The 17,508-nt window shown below is 40.9% G+C and overlaps 1 protein-coding gene and 1 long non-coding RNA gene across 2 annotated transcripts in view; both read left to right on the top strand.

Annotated features, from left to right (window-relative positions):
• Nucleotides 1-17,508, top strand: part of LOC124182706 (UPF0489 protein C5orf22 homolog) — an 801,650-nt gene that overhangs the window by 307,059 nt on the left and 477,083 nt on the right. The gene's annotated exons all lie outside the window — the stretch shown is intronic.
• Nucleotides 1,892-16,348, top strand: LOC124182719. The gene is made up of 3 exons (XR_006870842.1): nt 1,892-1,979; nt 14,794-14,798; nt 16,338-16,348. It is a non-coding gene; the product is annotated as an uncharacterized LOC124182719 (long non-coding RNA).

Below are 17,508 nucleotides of genomic sequence, written 5' to 3'. Positions count from 1 at the left end.
CGCTGTTCGCACGTATTATCCCATCGCAAATCAATTCCCTCGAGTTTTACTCAATGATCACCTGCACCGCGAGAGAACGTATAAATCGTAATTTATAAGTTATAACCCGTGGAATTCCCCGTTGATTAACTATTTTTCGTGACAGACGTGGACGGACGGCTTGGCCGAAGGCGAGGACATGATAGGCAAGCAATGCTGCGCCAACTACACCCACGCGTTGCTCTGTGTTCAAGAAATTTTCTCACAGTCAGAACATCGCCTCAGACCCGGCAGACCGACTGAATATCACTACTTTTCATCACTCGTCTAAATTGACCCAATTCATTAACAGGGAGAAAAAATGCCGCTGAACTTCGCAGCTCTCAACCGCTCAGGTCTTTTACTTGCAATAAAAAAATGCGCGCTGGAAAAAGAGACTGACAAAACTTTGCACCTTGAACTCGCAGATAAAGCGTGAATTCCCATGAAAATGGATCTGAAGACAACATTGAGATTGGCCATCAGCTCAAATTGCCAATCGTCCTTAACGACCAGGGAAAAATATATTGAAGCATCATGACGTCTCAAAATTCCGAATGGATGGGGTTTCTGAATGGTCGAATTCCAGGATATTCGATACTCGGAATAGATATGGTTTCAATCGATTAGATCAAATCTTGGTGGGACTTGGGACAATTTATCCGAAGATCTTTAAAGACTAGAATTATTCAGGAGTTCAACTCGATAGAGTCTTAAACAGACCTAAGCGATTTAACACAACTATGGTTGATCTGAATTTTCGTCATTTTAACCTGCCTTCTACAATTCATGAATTTTCGGAAATTGAAGCAGGTACCAAAAGTTTTACCCGTAAAACTTGCCCATCGACAGAAGTGAATATTTATGTCCCACTATACCGGGGTAAAATTGATGTCATTGGAAAATTTTGAATAAACAATACTTAGAAGCATTGATGTATAACTGATGGCTAAGTGTTGTTTATGGATTATTGGAAATGTACACATGTTAACTGATCACCATAATAGATTGGACGTGATTACGGTTGGTTGAAAATCTTCAAGAATTGAAGTTCTTCAAGAATCTAACAGTAAAACTGATTGAAAATTTTTTAAACAGGTTATTTACAGCTGTGTACGTTTTATTAAAGGCTTCGTGAATCTTCCAATTCTCTACCATTAATACCGCAACAGTCTTAGGAATCCGTACACCCAAGTGTTCGCTTTGTGCATGCAAAAAGTTTTCCGTCTGTTTTGACAGGCTAGACAAATCTATCTGGTTTTGCTCCGGTGCCAACTGTCAATTAGTACAAACAATTCGAGATTATGTTGAGTTGACTGTGATGCCGTCATACTTTGGCTATCTCAAATTCTCTACGCAACGCAACCTCGAGACATCTGCGAATTTCCGGAGCTAGTGTCTGGACTCAACTGAGTTGGTCAACCTGCAATAAGCAGACAAAAAACTCGACGTAAATTCATCAAATATCTAGCAATAGAGAGATTGAACGATGTCGCGCATGCGTATTTGCGCGGTCAGTTTTCTGAAACTATACCACACTGAGAAAAATTTCATTTGACACAGTAACTAGAAAAATTCAGTAAAACTGGTATCGTTAAAAAAACTCTTTGAATATTGTTGGAATTACGAAAAACGAGGTAAGCGTGACCATTTTGCGCTATTCTCGATCCTACTTTGGTAATTGCAACGCAAAATCAGTTTGTTCGGTTTACTCTACTTTTTTATTTAAATAAGGCTTTAACCTCAATTTATTGTTGCACCAGCATTAAATTTTCGCAACAGTTACAAGAAAATATAATAACAGTGATCGTAATGAGAAAGAATAGTAACGGATACTAGACTTTCTGGTAACAGCTCGAAAACTAATTTTCATTCTGTACCTGGAACTATATTTTTCGATTGTGATAAAAAATGAAAATATTTGAGGACCGAGCTGTAACCGGAACTGAAACTTTCTCTCAGTGCAGGCGATATAGGCAGAAGAAAAAAAGGAAGAATGAGAAGAATTGGCGACAGACACTGATCGAAGCGTGACTAATAAAATCGTTGAATTTCAGGGATACCTGGCGATACAACCACGAGAGATACATGTATTTTTCTAGAGATTTCCACCTGGAGGTTACCACCTGTCCTATCGGCCCTTTCCTCATCGCTCAACGCCCAATAACGCCTATAAATGTCCGAGGCGCGAGACCCAATGGCGTGCACATGGCGTCGACAAAAAGCAGTCCCAGCTCTCCGTTTCACCCTTTGCCTCCTCTCCGCATCGCAGCCGCGTCTTGTTTTCAGACCATGGATGCTTAGAGCGCCGCACTCCCGCCGTCAGATCAGAAAAAAGTAGCGAGGAAATGAAAAGGAACTAATTCAAAATTCACCTCGAGCCACATTTTTCTGGATTATACCTGTGTGCAGTTTATAATACCCTTCGCGCGCAAAGCGTATAAAGTTATTCTTTGATCTGCGGAGGGATCATCAATTTATCGACGGGGTTCCGCCAGCGATAGTTGATTAATAATAATAACAATAATAATAACAATGACTTATGCGCCCTTGTACTCTCTTCCGATCTTCTTTCGCTTCTCTTCCTGTTGTCATTTTTCTTCTTCTTCTTCTTCTTCTTTTTCTTCCTTCTGCTATGAACAGAAAAAAAAAGAATCTTCCAACCTCTTTCTTAGTATAATCGATGTATTAAGCGTACAAATTATTTTCTAATTTCTTGCGTTAATCTTTGGTAGCCATTTCAAATTCGAATGTCCATCGATCCTTCTATGTTGTTTCAAGTGCTGACATCTGCGCTTTTAAAACACTGTACGAACTACTGGAGCGGGAATCATAACCTTCAAAGCAGATTTATACGAGGTAGCTTTTGATAAGAAACTGATTCGACACTGTATTCCTTTCGTGTTTCAATTACGAAAAACGCCACTGAAACCGATGAAATGATTTGTCGCGCACTTTGTGAAGGTGCAGTGACATGACATGCCAGAAAGTGTTCGTCTCTATCTGGTACACTTGGGGACAATGAATATGCGACGGCTAATTTTTTACACTAGACAGTTACGTTGGCAACACAGAGAAACCTACAGCGCCACAGTCGGCCGAGCGAGAAACAAACTTAATCTTAATAAACATAACATAACCCATGAACGTCGAATCTAACCTTAGAATACGTGTCAATCCAACAAGTCATTATCCCCGCGGTATTCTAAGGCTAGATTCGACGGCCATGGGTTATGCTATGATTATCGAGAGTGAGTTTGTTTCTCGCTCGGCCGACTGTGGCGCTGTAGGTGTCTCTGTGTTGCCAACATAACTGTCTAGTGTAAAAAATTAGCTGTCTCAGATTCATTGTCCCCAAGTGTACATCTGTACATTACATATCAGTTTTGGAGGTTATGTAAGTCGTTCCACAAGTACAAACAGTGTAAATTTCAGCACTCAAAAATCGTGGAAGGATAAGTAGAAGGTTTTCTAATTTAGAATGGTTTTTAAGATCGGCAAAAAAGGGCAACCAACTCATTAGTAGACCTAACATATGCACCTACTCTATACTGCAGTGTTCGTATTATATATTATAGGAGCGGATCGTTTAGTCGTCGTTTTAATTTCCTTTTGGTAACAGACTGCCGCCGCTGTGATCACGGCGATTCCATCTTAGACGATCATTTTCACGTCCGTCCCAAGCCGATGTGGGTACAGGTGCAACCCAGGCGAGCGCTGATCGCACCGATTGCTCTCTTCAATATAAGTAACCCATATCGCGTCGCATCGTACCGTTCTTATTATCCGGTTCGCTCCGTACCACCCAACTCATGGGTCGTTATCCGTTATTGTGGCGGAAATTCATAAATCACATATCGGGACTCTGCACGCGAATTTTTCAGCCTGCTACGTCGGCGGGGAAAAGTTTCCCGAAGTTATCTTTAAAGTTCATGAAATTTAATAATGTTAGATACAACACTGATTAAATATTATCCTACCTTGTGTAAGTAAAGTCAGACCGTCAGCATTAGATAAAACTACCTATCTTGTATTTATATGCTCATGGTTATCTTTGCATTCTCGTTTATCTGTCGTTTTGTGAAAAATGATGAATAAAATGAATCTTAGAAAGACGTAGTTATAACACATAAATTTCCTGGATGTTTTCATGTACTTTATAATACAAAATGGTCGCAACAGTATTTGAAAATTAACAATCATAGAAATATGACGAAACCAAGAACGCTTATTGTACTCCATTGTGATGTAGTTGAACAAATTCTACAACCACGACCGGACTCAGATTCAGCATCGAGAACTGGTAAAAACGACTTCATTTAGTTTGTAAATCAGCAGAAGTGAAAATAGCCAGAAGCTTCGACAACCTTCAGTCTTTGATAAAACAGAACTGTTCGATCAAGCGTTTAAAAAACGAAACAATTCAGCAGCTGTAAACATGTCCATTCTGCGACAGTCTAGTGGCTAATCGTATGAGTTTGTCAACGTTGTCGTCTTTTATCGGCCAACTTTAACTAAAGACCATACTTCTCCAAAGACATGACAACTCGATGTAAGGTTTGTGTCGAGAAATTCATATTTCACTTTGAAGATTACTTGGTAGTTGCGGTTTGTACAATTTGTACTCACGATGTGCACGCTGGATAAAGTTGCACACAACGAAGTTGTTGCAGGGCTTTTGGTACTTTCGAAAAATGAACGATATTGAATTTTTATTCTCTTGTATCGATAGCCTTGACGATCGGTGTTGAGTTTTTGCGTGTATAAGCTGTCTACGAGTTACCTTTTTTCGGTATATTTCCGATTAAATCGAAGATCTTGACTGATCCATTCATGTTTGCTTTGCCGTGGATAAAAATACGGCAAGATAGTTATCATACCTGTTTCTGCCCGCCTGCCTGTAACCTGCTTATACACCCGGCTACGTGGATGGTGTATATTTTATTGTGCATATGAAAAGGCGTAAAAGAACCGGCCTTATGCTTAACGGTAATAAATTTATCGTGTCTTTAACGGCAGACTGGATGTCGTGGCTCGGAAAAAAAGCAAACGTAAAATGTGAAAATAAAAAATTCGATGAAAAGAATTTATCGAGACTCATGGTAGCCACGGGTACGCGTGTGTCTACGCGCCGCGACACCTGGTTATTAAATATTATGCGCATCAACGTTTGAAGTGTGAAGAAATACCCTGTAGGCTTCGAATCAACTTCCCTCGTTACACACGTGGGCACTAGGAAGCTATAGTTGGAAATTGTACCCTCATTTGCAATGTTGGCAACTAAACGCTTGTTCCGCTCTGTTTAGCAACCATTCGAAACCGGCCAACGCAACCAGTTTCTGGTCAAGAAACACGTATGTCCAAGTCATGTCCTATCCCCTAATCAATTCATCACGTGATCACTGCGCTGATAATTATTCCTCTCTTCCAGGTTGAACTCAATTCATGTAGTATCGACTCTGAAACACGAATGACCATGTGACTCGTCGAGAACTGAGTACACGCCATAATTACCTGCTGGTTTTATTTTAGATGGTCATAATTTTGAAGTAGGTACCTACATACCTACTCAATTGATGCTCCATAATCTTTTTTACAGCCAGTTGAGAAAAACAGCATTGATTCTCATAGGTACAACAAGTGAGCCGGATACTTCAGATTCGCTTCACGTTGTAATCATTTTACGAGAAGAACTCACAGGCTTTTGAGAAACTTATTTCAGTCTACTGATTTCGAGCAATTGGCGATTGGTGTTCAGGGATCAGTAGACGTAAATTTTTCAATTCAATGGATAGGTATTTGTAATTAGTTTTGAAGCTTCATTCGCTCTGATACCGATGCTTCGACAATGACCCGTGAAAATAAGGCATCTCACTCGGTTCGTAGTTTCGTGAAAATCGTGATTACGGTAAATTTAAGTAGTCAACTGCACTTTTGCAACAGTCCAACGGAGCCGATGCTGCAGGTTAGTCGGAGCAATCTTGACGCCAACTTCCCCGAGACAAAGGAGAGCACAAAACAGTATTGAAGAATCGCGTCTGATGAAACATTCATTATTGCGAGTAATCGAGGCGGCATTGCAGTCATCTTAGACTCGCGTCCATCAGCAGGACGTAGAATATTTTTTACATAAAGACGTGTGCACTTGCCGATGTGGCAATAGCGTGAGTCGTTCGAGTACTCGCAATGGAGGATGATGATCAGGAAATAATAACATCATTTGTAACCAGGATCGACACGGGCTGTAAAACGAGGTGGTGAGGTAGGCGGGGACCGGAGGTAGGAAGAAGCGGTTATTGCTGATTGAAATTCTCCGTAGGTTGGCCGACTGGCTGCCGACTCGCTCTTCCTCGCCTCGAGTACCTACCGAGACTAGAGATAGGCACGATACCAACTTTCGTAGCTCTACGCCAACGTGCGCCGATTCTCTCCCCAAGTCAGACACGTGCTTGCGTGTGCGTGTGAGACGCGTCTGGCTTGCGTGGGTGTTGCACCGTGCGTCGGTCCCAACCCCTGGATAAGTCCCTTTATCTGCTTCGTGTATCGTTGTACACCGCGAAGATCGGTACAGCCTATTTGTTTACACGCTTTGTTATCGCCCCGGTCGACCATCTCTCTCAGCCTACTCGGCAGTCAAGCAAACCGGTAGAATCGCCATTCTGTGTGGCAAATTTTTGGCGGGTACGATCGTCGAGGCTGAGGAAACGCGTTAGCAGAACTCGAAACCTCTTCGATCGACATCGAATTGTAGCTGTCTATACATTTTAATCCATCGAGTACTCTTCTATTAATACCGGTTTGGATGTATTGGATTCTCAACGGCCATTCGCTCCGAAAAGTCATAAATTAAACAGTCGGAAGGCACACTGTAAATCAAATGAATCGAATGTGACGATAGCCATAAAAGAAAGGAAGAAAACGACGAACAATTTTCGTTTGAACGACGAGAAATCAATTGAGATTATTGAAATCATTGGGAATCTTTTGAAATCACGTGTTATCACTACTGATGATGAAACAATCATGAAGGGAGCATTAAAAATCATTGAAATACTGTATGTCTCGCGATAAATGCGTAAAATAGTTTCAATTGATCGTTAACATCTATTTCTAGTGTTTTTAGCTGATTAGGTACTATCTTATCAAGTGCTCTCGTTGATTTCCACTTTACAAACTGATTTCAAGATAACTAGAAAGCATGATGGTACAAAATCGAAGTACTAAGTGTCTTGCAATTATTGCTATACTAAACATTCTTCTCGGTGGATTAATAATCTTCCAAGCAGATCGCTCGGCAGCTTTTAAAGAGGTTACTTTATTAGATTATAGAATCCAAAAGCCTGCGGAATAATTATAAAAATTCCAACCAGGAGTCTTCCGAGAATTTTCTTTCTACACTCTATTTCTGGATTAGTAAAACATTCACTGATTTCTATAGCTACAACAGTTACAATTACATCACACCCTCGATTGTACAAACGCAGGGCGTGCACCAATTATTTTCATCGCGAAATAAATTTCCGCGGACTTGGAGTGAGCAGGTGATCGGCGAGTCTCTGGATAAGCGCATAGAAGGTATGAAGAAACCAGTTTTCCTTGAGAAAACCTCCAAGATACCATGTTGCAAGAATTTCTAATGCTAGAAATAGGCGGGAGTGAATTGCAGCGAAGAGAATGATGAATTGCAATTAGGCACCGATAAATCAGCCGCGTTGCGACAGTTACGGTGCACCTACCGCGGAGTTGATGCCTGTACTTGCATGACCAGGCGAAGATGTGTGGTCGACCGTATGACCATCGAGGCTGTCGGGAGCTGCAGCTCCTTTCTGTTCCTGGGCGCACCTATTGCACTGCACAGGCACGCGTTACTCCGTGTTCATGAGTTGGTGCTGAGCCTGTACCCGTTATTGGCGATGCATCCATCCTCTTAACAATCGACTGCACTCTCTTAGGGTTCTGATTATTCTACGTAGGCGTGATCAATTGTTTCAGCGGTAAAGTGGGAAAAAAAAGACTTGTGCAATTTCCTCACTCATGGTGTTGCCACAGTGTGTTCGAGGTTCCGCCTCCGTGGCATACGTTAGATGGTGTAATGATTAAATACTCTAGTTGAATTTAAGTCGTACTTTACGTGTCACTGAGGTTGGTATTATTGATATCTTGTTTTCTTTGATTCTGACTATCCCTAGGTATGACGGTTCATTGTGTGTTAAACACGCTCCATGCAATTAAACTAAATAAGTATGAGAAACGAAGAATCGACTGAAGTCATCAGCATCCAGTTATTAACCGATATGTCAACCTGATGATGGAGTATATGAGCTTGCAGATGATAATCGTTCACAGATTTTTCATTATTATAGTCATCTGAAAAAGAGATGAAATCAAATTTCTTTGGACATATTGTCACGTGTTTCAGAATATCCTCAGAGAATTTCGATGACCTGTAAATATTCGAACCTTGCAACGGAGATTCGGGCGCAACCTTAGGATAGGCATAATTCAAACGGCCACTTCTTGCAGATTTTTCCACGCTTCCATTCAAAATTGAACCCGTTATTGTACTTCATTACAGTGTGAAAAATAATCAGCGTGAAGCACGATAGAACAACTGTTGCGGTCAATCCGGGAATTCAACATCAGACAGTGTGGGATTGAGATTTGGTACCAAATTATAGTCAAGATAGAAATCTACACCCGGTTTTTCTTGCAGTGAACATTATTAGAATACAACCATCGCGAATTTTCGATCAAAAATCATTTCTACTATTTCAAGTGAGCTGTAGTTTTATTCGCGTGCGCGTGACTTCTGTTTGCCAGATCTTTCTTTTCCTAGATGCCACGAGACATTGGCATTCACAGCCTCATGCGCCTCATCCCAAGTTAACGGATTTGATCAATTTTCGACACACGTAAGATCAGCGACTGTAACGTAATTCAGTAAATTAGTCAATCACTATGAATAGTACCACCTCGAGTCTCACTCCCTGGAAATTAACCGCAGAGCGGCTAGTGAAAAGAAAATGCAGAGGGCTTCAGCGACCGCCCCCGTTCTGATCCACACCCTGTTAAAAAGTCGTCACCTCGGCAGCTTCTTTTCCCTTGCCTTATCTTTCGACCTTTTGTTTGGTTTGTCCGATTTCTCTCTCTCTCTCTCTCTCTCTCTCTCTCTCTCTCTCTCTGTTCACAAATCACGCTGAAATGCTTCCATCTCGCTTACGAGCTGTTCGCGCGTGCCCTTCCGCAGCTGTACCTGCAAAAAGTGAAAGGACAATCCACGTAGCGGTGATATTTCTCTCTCCCTCTCTCTTTATTGCAGTAAGCATAAATCACCGCTCAATGGATATGTGGAGGCAGGTAAGTATGCATGTTGTTTCTCGATTGTTGTTGGACCGCTGCTGCTACCGGGATCCAATCACTTTTACCGTTCAGAACTTGTTCAGAAACCGATCTGTGCGGTACTGGCAGAAACACCTTGTAAGTGTGATATTTGATACTCTTTCGAAGTTAAAATTTTCCTGCGTGGCCACATAAACGTGTTTTCAATGTTGGTTTTTCATTCCTTAATCACACTGGAATGCAAATTCTGCAACAGAAGACAATTTATGTTTTTTTCCATAATGAAATGAGAGAATAAGAGGTTTGGCTTACTCAAGGTTACATATCGTATACTTCGTGAAAAGTCGTAAGGGTCGCTCCAAGTCACGCGTTAACTTGGAATGAGGTAAAGATATCTCGAATTCAGCTTTTGGAGTCGTTTTTAAACCGGACCCAGTACAGCCTTCCGCTTACAATTTCTGAAGGTAAAATATATGCATGTCCGTTTGGTGAAAGTGAAAGTCCTTGATCATTTTTGGAAACGATAAAAAATCAATAGGCATAATCGAATTGACAATCGACGAACTGGGCACTAGGTTGATAAAGGGATAATAAAATGAAAAATTGTTCCTATTAGTTAATAGCGGGTGACTGGGGAATTCGTTTCTGGCAGGGCTTACATGCTTATATGTCGCAACTGACACTCACCGCGGTTAAGATAGAAGATACTTGACCCATGGCTCATCCAATTTGCAGTCTGATATTTGCTTTGTAATATCATGTTTTTACGCCGCCATAAAAATAATGAGGTATAATAAGCGCGATGCTTAAACAGATAGTAATTGAGAATCAGCCGGGTACAATCAAAGCGTAGTGTACCTACCTTCATTGGTTACTCACCTCGGAATCAACGGACCATCAGACACCTTTCTCCCGTAAAAAGCATTCTGTCTCTATCATCAGTAATATACGTTTTTCACTCATTTTTCTAATACACCACGAGACTATTCAGCATTTGGTTTATGTAGCTACTGGTCTCAACCAGCGTACATGGTAGTGCCGCAACTTTAATGAAACATCTCATGGTATAGGATTTGCATGAAAAAAACCTACTAGAGATCTTTCATTGCGAGGTTTTCATCGTGCAGTGACACCTAAAGATTCTAAGACTAAGACTTTAAGCTTAGTCATGAAGCTTCGCTCAAACCATAATATCACTACTGTACTTGCTCTTAGATTCATCAAAGTAGACCATGAACTGAAAATCATCCAATTGCAATACACAAGTTTTGTTGATGTGTTAACAGCTGAAGAGCAGGCATTCTTTATACGTTTATGAGCCACGTTTCCAAAACATAAAATACACCAACGTTAGGACAAAAAGTTGTTACAGGACATAGGAATTGAAAATACTGTAAACAGTGAGCAAAGAATAACATGGTTTTACTTTGCTCCATACTATGATGCCTGCTAAACAATTTTCAATATGCAAAAGATAAAGATGAAGTAAAAAAAGCGCAAAGATATCCATTATCGACGGATCAGCAAAACAGGTTGTCTCGTAAACACAGAGTTTTATATTCGATCTACGTTTTTTTTTCTTTTTATCGTCCAAGTACCGGGAAAGATCATTTCAGACTAGAATATTTTAAAATGAGAGAGATAAAGATCTTGAAGAATAACCTCCTACGTACTTGATAAAATGTATAAAAAGCTTGAAAATTCTGGTCTCAGATTCAATTTCATTCGAAAGCCGCGTGCATGTGGGCAAAAATCGGGTGTGTCTATATCGCGATATTTCTTTCAATGCAAAAATCGAGGTCATTATTCATCGTTAAGAGTCGTGTAAAGAGGCGACAGCTGACTGCGATAACAACGTACCCACATTCATCCGTATACCTAGGCAGAGATGTGTATGTGTATAACGTACGTCATGTGCATCCTAATAAAAACAAATGGTACTACGTCATACCGTGTAGTACGTGGGACGCGTTTAAGCATGAATTAAAAAACCCATTATGTTGTAACGACGACTTGTGCACTCTGCATGTAGTCATCTGCAATTGAGAGCTAGAAAATTAATTCTGAAGAAAATGTCATTCAAGTGTCTTTCAGTTCATATAATGTTTCAGTTGATGTAAACCAAGTCATGTGAATTATTACTCCTTTGCCCGCACCAAAAAATCAAGTTCTTTGGGTTCACGATACGCTTGAAAATGTATGTGCCTCAGATGCGATGCTCAGTTTTTAAATATCCGGCAGCTCTCAAATTTTTTTACCGTGAATTTTCAACTCTTCTGTGATCAGATCAATTCTGTGCATTGTTGATTAAATTTTTCAAAGCACTTCATCTGTTTCCTAACATGTTCCATTTTACCATATTCAAGAGAAAGATGACGCGAAGTTGAAGTGCTTCGCTACCAATTGGTTCCCAAATTTAGGAATGACTTTTATGCAAACGGAAAATTCTCATTGTGGATTATTACTATAGTTAATAGCTTTTATCACGATATATACTCCTCGTCCACGTACAATTAATAAGCTGCTTAAAAGTATCTTGCGAAGTTGTTCGTGCATGAAACAAACATGTTTTCAGATGATTCGAGAAAACAATTTCTTTTAGTCAAAATTGACAAACTTCTCCTTAAGCTTACCTCTGTTAACACAGTAATTATAAATTGACTCGTACGAATATATCCGCACTTTTTTCGTCACCACCAATTTTTACACCCCACAACAAATTTTCAACTCACGATTCAATTCTGACCAGTTGAAATATAGATTTCGTTGTAACCTTCTTCAAAACTAGTAGTGCTGAGTAGTTGTCATTCAAAACTCCTAATTATTCTGTATCATGGAAGAAACTACTACCAAGTTTCGCTACTGCCATGGCAATTCACTTAGAAATTGAACGAACGGTTGTAATTCATTAGCATTGATTTCGATGGACTTATATTGATTTCAATTACATCTGTAGATTTTTACTAACCTATGTAATTAGTGATTCCCATTGCTATCTGATGTCACGTTATAAATGAATTTAAACTATTCGGTACGTTGAAAAATAATTACGAGAATTACATAGTGAATAAACACCGATGGAAATCAATACAGACGAACGCTGATGAATTGAATTGAGAATGATTAGACATTCATCACAGAATTTCCAGTGACCCACATTAACATCCAACGATTTCAGGTACCATAATTCGATTTACAGTGATTTCAGAGGATATTCAAGTTGTTCAGCATCCTTTGATCCACAATTAAACTTTCAACTGGTGCTACCGCAACATTTTCATTCGTACTTACTCATTGTACTTGTTGTGATTTTGTCAAGAACTGTAAAACTATTTTTCAGTGAGTAATGAATTTCCACCAACCCATTGCTTTGACTAATTGATCCGTCTAAAAAATGTTGGTCTCGAATTCTTGTGACATTTTTTGGTGTGATTGGATCTGAATATTCGTTTCGAAGGGACTGCATTATAAGACTAAACGTGTGACACGAACCTCCTTAAACAGAGACTCGGTCATTACGTCTGCACATAGCAGCGGTATTACGAAAAGTGGGTATAAACCGAAATGAACACGTCGGTCCTCATCTGCTCCGTTATAAAATATCTCAGTTCAAAAATACATTTTTTCCACGGAGAAGAGCCACAATTATAAGTGCCTTCCTCCTCGTATATCCGCGTATCTGACAAATTACTCGAGCGAGCGCTGCAGGCTGACACCATGCGAAGATCCGAGAGCCTGGCTGACAAGACCCATCTCGGATGGGTCAACGACACGTCATCTGCGCCGCAGTATCTGCAGCTCGGTGAAAACACTCCGCGGCTCCGAAGCCTTTCTCTAAGTTCAGTAACCATACCATCACTCAGGGCGAGTCGGGCGTATCGAGGTAAAATCACCATCGTCGCCGGATTCACCGTCAAGGTTTTCACTTACACTGACGAAATTATCGTCTTTCAGATTTGCCAGAAAAATTTGGTGAAGCGAGTATCGTTACAGCAACGGTTGGAAATTCCATCTCTTCTCTGCCTATGAATATAAAACTCAATCTCTCTGTCTGGTCTGTCCATATGTTTGCTTATAACTCTGAAACTATCTAATCATCGATGCAAACCAACTGAAAATAAGTACTCGAACAAAATTTGATTCACAGTTATATTCATATTAACTTACATGATTATGGATCCCCAGGAAGTATTCGTCTCAGAGAACAGAACCGCTTATTGTTAGTTGGGTCTGAAATACACTGTTTCTAAATAAACTGAATTCGTTAAGAAAACAAAGAAAAAAGTGTTTTTTGTTTTTACGCTAGCAGGTATATTTTTAGCATTTCGTGAAAACAAACAAAATGTGATTACTTCGAATACTTTTATTATCCCCAAACAGGGTAACTTTATTTTTTATTTTTTTTTCACAGCCATCGCATTGTAAGCGATGCAGAAACGCAGTCCCAAATTGTAGGCGTGTTTGCTACCTGGTATTTTATTTATTCATTCATTTTTCTCATTTCTCTCTTCAACAATTTGTCCCGTCTTTCTTTCTTTTCTTGTATTTAAAAAAAAAAAATGTTCAATCCTCTCTTGTTTTCTTTCTCTCTCGTGAAACGCCCGGCGCATCTATAGCACACGCCAAGCCGCGTTACAACGTTCCTACGCACCGCTGGAACCCCGCCGCACTGCTTATACCGAGAGTTCTTCTTGAAAGGACCTGTTCGTAACGCGCGCAATTCAATTTGCTTAAGGGGGCGCCCTGGTCGACCTCGACGTTGACGTATATATCTCCAAGTATCGAAGTCCCCGTATCTTAAACGCAAAAAAGGGATCAACAGTTCCACTCTTTGGACAATTCCGAACAAAAATACTCTAAGAAATTTTCGTTTGACGCAGAAATAAAGAAATGGCACGAATTCTATAAAACCGGAATTGTAAATCCGTAAAAAGAATGCCATTACTTCACTTCTGCGTTAAATGAAAATATGTCACAGTGTTTTTGCTCAGAATTGCATGCATAATCGTGCTGTTGAGCCTTTTTTCACGTTTCCGTGCTACGTAATACGTGGACTTTAGACATTTGGAGATATATACGTCATCGTTGAAATCGACTAGGGAATCTCCTTAATTTTGATCGGCTGACATCCGTGCTCACAGCGTGAAGCAAATCTTCACTGACGTTAAAATATTCGCTGGAATCGATTGGTTGACAAGTGACAGTCAACCATAACCTCTTGCCTATTAAGAATCGACGAGTCACAGCGCCGCCGCGATTCACTACCAATCGATCACTCTAGGTAACATTTCTACGAAATGAGCTACTCTTAGAAGTTGGACGAGTTGCCATTGTCAAGTAGGTTCTTTCAAGCATTGTGTAAGGAGTCGGTTGTGCTCCGTAAAGGACCAATTTTTGTATAAGGTCGCGCAATCTGCCAATTAACTTCACGGCCAGTTGTAGTGAGCTTATAGCGCAGGCGCATGCGCGCGTTCAAAATACGACATAACCTAGACTACAACGTTGATAAACACATCGCGTTGACTCGCATCGTTTCACGAATTAAATAAAATATTCAATTGTTTGATTAAAGGCTATAGGATTCATGATGGGACCTGCGGAGGTAAAATTATTTACGTTTCCACTATGGGTGGACTGAAGAATTCAGTCAACGTTTCATGTGTAACAATCCAATCTACGTCGAAATCTTTCAACACTTTTGAATTGACCGATTATTGTGACGTCAACTGGCGGAACTTTTCTATTGGTTCGTCCGAAAAGCTGTAGCTGTAGCACACCTATCTCCTTATACTATGCTTTCAAGAAGAACTCTCGGTATAGACGGGAAATTAACGCATGTAGGCGCGGCGCTCGGTCCTCCCGAGAGGTTCAACGACACGCCTCGACTCGTTCGTAGTAAACAACTTGACGTAGCTTGCGAGACTCCCGCTCTCCTCACCCTTGGCTTGCCTAGCTCACCGCTTCTCGGTCAGCGCCGCCTATGCCTCTCGGATTATATGCCATCCTTGGCCTCTCTCAAGTGCCTGGCGAACAAAAAACTGGGACTACGCCCTGCGCTGAGAAAAACGGAATAATTTTTAACCAAGAACATTCTTATTTCATGTATTATCTAGTAATGTGGTACTTGTGGTTGGTGGATGTGACTAAAACTATTATCATTCTTTAAGAGGCTGCCCTAGTCGATTTCGACGTTGTCATATATTATCGAAATCAGCATATCTTACACACGAAAAAGGCTTCAACAGCCCCATTTCGTACGCAATTCCGAACAAAAACATTCCAACAGGTTTTCATTTCACGCAGAACTAAAGAAATGGCATAAATTCTACGAATTTACTATTGTGTGTTAGAAGTTATTCGAAAGTGCGCATGCGCCGAAGAATGTCGCATTTCACCGCACTCTTTGGAAATGGAGCACTTTACGCACGCTCCAAAGGCTTCGAAAATCTAAATTTTTGAACACGTGTTGGAAAAACGTGAATCGAATATTTTTTATAATTTTTGCTAGGGAAAGTTCGATTCGAGAAATCACCGGTAACGCGTAAAATTGAGGTTACGAAGCTTATGCTGAATGCTCTAGTCTCTGACAATTCGTAAAAATATGTTGTTTGCGCGTTCGCATGTGTACACGATACAAGAAACTATTTTTTCTGCACAGTTTAGGAATTAGCCACATTTCACACGCCCCACAGGCTTCGAAAATCTATCTTTCCAACCATGTGTTACGATACAATCTTTTTGTACCTCTAGCATGGGAAGTTTGACTTCGCGCAAAGCAACCGTTCCAAAAGTGTTAGATAATGTTGGAAAACTGTTAGGTAATGTTTATTCCCGCACGCTAATCTGAGCAAATCAGGCGTAAGTAGCGCCACCGGACGTGACGAGTCGTGACTACGACCGCGTCCGCTGTGTTGCAGCAACGCGTCTACATCGGGTTAGGGTGCTATTTCATGAGCAGTAAAAAGCAGCAGGAGCAACAGTTTTCGCCTATCACTTCCGGCGCAAGTTTCTGCTGCTCGCAGTTCAGTTTCTCGAGCGAAAAGCCACAAGATCACAAGAAGCCACGACCTATTTCATGAGCAGCGCTGCTGCTGCGTAAAATCACCAGACTGATGCTAGTGAAAACTAGTAAGTTACTGAACCACTGCTGCTTTTTACTGCTCATGAAATAGCACCCTTAAACTACTACGTTTACAATTTTCTCAAATCGAACTTTCCATTACAAGTGTTACAAAAAATAGTATAAGATACGCGTGCGCGTACGTGACCCTTGCACTCGTGTTTTTTCACTCTTTTGTAGCTCGGCCGATAAACTCGTGCAAGAATCACATACTTCCCGCACTTGTATCGTATCTTACTATTTTGTAACACGTTCATCGATAGTCCCTCTTTCGGTGCCTGCGAAGCGTGTTAGAAGGGCCCCTTATGGGCTGCGCGTGCGTGGATGGACTACAGTATCTTTTATACCTACTAGTTACTTTCCTGCACGCTATTTTCACACTCGTTGTTTTTGCGCTGCTTTTTTAACACTGGAGTTACTTTTTTAAACACTTCACAGACACCGTAAGAGGGACTTTTTACAAACAGTGGCATGTAACACTCGCACGAAGGAGCGGATTCTTAACGAATGCTGTGAAGTCGGCAACACTCGGCTTCGTAACCTTGGTCAAAAGTCCTCTTTCTTGCACTAGTGTATCATTGAGTACTATTTTCACCCACGGGATATTCGAGGATTACCGATCTCGATTTGAGATTACGGAACGCGTGTGGATGGACGTTGGGCAGGAAGGGGTGGAGGAGGGCTCGATGCACACAGGTACGAACGCTGGTCCAACGTGCATGCATGCATGCGGCGCGTCCATCGACCCAACAACGTTACACGCTGCACGGCATTATATCGCTGGGCTGTTAATAGTTTCCTGCATAAATTACCGACGTACACATACCTCAGATACAGTGCGGCAGGATCGCCGTGCACGCGTGTTAATGTTTGTACAGATGCGTGCATGCGTGTATGCGTCTATGCACGCATGTGCAGCAGCGCCCGTATGTTCTGCTCCACCGCAATGTCAGATTATCAAACTGTCCGGATACAAATTACTGTTTATTACCTTAGCGTCGTTCACATCGGGATATCCAGATCCAACAACC

The sequence above is a fragment of the Neodiprion fabricii genome, chromosome 5 (genome assembly GCF_021155785.1).
Source record: "Neodiprion fabricii isolate iyNeoFabr1 chromosome 5, iyNeoFabr1.1, whole genome shotgun sequence".
Lineage (NCBI taxonomy): Eukaryota > Metazoa > Arthropoda > Insecta > Hymenoptera > Diprionidae > Neodiprion > Neodiprion fabricii.
This window is presented reverse-complemented; position numbering and strand designations above follow the sequence as displayed.